General features: G+C 37.0%; 1 non-coding gene across 1 annotated transcript; it reads left to right on the forward strand.

Annotated features, from left to right (window-relative positions):
- The first annotated feature begins 788 nt into the window (after nt 1-788).
- Nucleotides 789-1911, forward strand: LOC112003046 (uncharacterized). Its single transcript, XR_010623967.1, has 5 exons — nt 789-872; nt 953-979; nt 1133-1156; nt 1233-1704; nt 1799-1911. It is a non-coding gene; the product is annotated as an uncharacterized LOC112003046 (transcript).
- Nucleotides 1912-2515: the final 604 nt, after the last annotated feature.

Below are 2515 nucleotides of genomic sequence, written 5' to 3' on the forward strand. Positions count from 1 at the left end.
GACTTTTTCTTCTACTATTTTACGGGTTTTTTTTTGGGAGCAAATTGGTGTTAGAAGTAGAACTATTGGTTTGGGTCCTTTGGGATCTTGGAAATGATGAGGTCAAAATTCGCCTCCTTTGATTGGAAAAATAATGTTTGGAAAACATTGTCAAAGATAATCTAGAACTGCTAGGATTGATTAAGGCATTCTGTAAAAAGTTGAAAAAATGGCTATCATATCTGATGCTGAATAAGAGATTAAGATGAAAGCAATGAGTATTGTCATTTAAGTCTTGCCGTAGAGGTTAAGGACAATATCTTGAATGAGACATCTTCCCAAGAATTATGGAAAAAGTTAAGGTGTGTAAGTCACGTGTCTGTTGTATTTAAATAAAGAGATGAATTAGTTGCACAAGGAGGAATTTATTTTAATACTTATAATAGATTGACAACTTTTTTATTGATTGTGGAGGTCAAGGTTGATGAGTTGGATAAGAATCTGTTGCCTTTAACCTTGCTGCCTCCTTTTATGATACTTTTAGGATCGTCTTCAATTGTTTTGCATATTTTTCCCAACAATCAATGTTTAACATTTTTTGCATGTTTGCCTATATTTTATCCTATTTCAAAAATCTCAGATAATTTAGCAGTAGACATCACAGATTGGAACCTGTGCTTAGTGCGGCAAGTGCACAAAAATAGAAATATAATATTGATTCCAAGTGTTTGTTCTTACTAGCTTAGGAATTCATTTTATGATTTATTTTGTTTTGATGATCCCCTAAAATAATACTAATCTTGTTTTATGTTTATTTAGTGAAGAAAGAAGAGAGACGGCTTGCAGTAATTAAAACATCAAATGGCATTTGCCCACTAGTATGGGATGACATAGTAAGTAAATGTCTTTTTTCCAATACCAGCTTACTTGATGTTTATCTTTCCAATTGCATTGATCATTTCTTCTTTTGCAGCCAATCATCAGTTTAGATATGTGGGAGGTATGTCAATGATTTCTCTCTCTCTCTCTCTCTCTCTCTCTCTCTCTCTGTGAGGGGAAGATCAACATTTTTACCTCCCAACCCCCCCCCCCCCCCCAAACAAAAATCTTAAACTTGAAGGTGCTGATACTACCTCTGCTTGCTTTTTTGCAGCATGCTTATTATCTGGATTACAAGGTAAGCTTCATTACCTTGACTTTTCTTCAGGACCATGAGATCTTTACTTAATGATCTGTGGGCTTTTTCTGAACAGAACGACAAAGGGAAGTATGTGAATGTGTTTATGAACCACCTCGTTTCTTGGAATGTGGCAATGGTGCGCATGGCCATGCTGAGGCTTTTGTGAACTTAGGCGAACCCAAAATTCCCATTGCTTGAGATGTTTTTAGACCAAGAATCTGCAGCTGATTGGTGTTATTATGATTCACAAGCTACTTCGAGTTAAGAGGCTAGGAATTCCCGGTGATCAAATTAGTTAGGGGTTATGTTATCTGCATGATATACTTTGTAATACCGTTAACAGTGGTTGCCCAGATGATACCCTATACGATGCCCGAGTGACTGCAATGTAACAGATTCAGAGTTGGAAAATAATTGCATGTTGGGTAGTTGGAAACCAACTAGACAGTGGTAGTTGGTGTTTCGCTATCTACTGATTTTGTTTTGTGTACCCAAAAAGAGAAGGGAAAATACCGAGGTGCATTTTTTTTTTCTGCTTTACACAGGTAATTTCTTCTTTTTTTTATTTTATTTTTTATTTTTGAAAGGAACGTAATTTCTACTTAATTATGCATTTTTTTTTTTGGGCTTAAAAAATAGGTATGGCTGTAAGCATGTAAGGGATGACAGCCAGTTGGGGAGACCCTATCTGGACATGATCATTTTTGCCCTTTTCCAAAAACAAATACTATCTCGTTTGTTTTGAGGTAAAATATTTTCAGGGCTTGGTGTGAATCTCTAAATCAGGGACGAGGAGAGTAGGTTGAACGTCTTGATGCTTAGACGACTTGCTTTTCTTCTCCTTACTGCGCCTACTTGGGAGATCACCTAAGTCAACCCTCGACGATATATTTTTTCTTTTCTCACCTGCTAATGGACGAGTTTGAGGTTGCACTCCCTACTTAACTGTCTCATCCATCACCCCTTTGTTTTTGTTCTCTTTCATAGTGGCCATTCCTAAAAAGTAAGGACATCAAAAAAAAAAAAGAAAAGGGAAGAGAGCTTATGTTTACGAATTATAGCCTCGAGTGCAAGGGCTTCAATAGAAGGCTCAGGACCTAAACCCCAAATAGCAAGACGTTGAAGACTTACTAAAGAATGGAATGCCCTATTAGTGTACAGAAGAACCTTCTGGACACATTCAATGTAAGGCCTACTTAAATGAGGTCGTCTAGCACCTGAAAAAAGAGAGGGAAGATGGAGAGCATTGAGTTAGAACTTTTAAACAATTATAAACAAAAATGAAAACAATGAATAGCAAGGATAGGCCGAGCATACCTTCAGGAAGAAGGTTCCCTAACTCCCCTGTGTAGGGAG

This window comes from Quercus suber, unplaced genomic scaffold, assembly GCF_002906115.3.
Source record: "Quercus suber isolate HL8 unplaced genomic scaffold, Cork oak 2.0 scaffold_384, whole genome shotgun sequence".
In the NCBI taxonomy this organism is placed as follows: Eukaryota; Viridiplantae; Streptophyta; class Magnoliopsida; order Fagales; family Fagaceae; genus Quercus; species Quercus suber.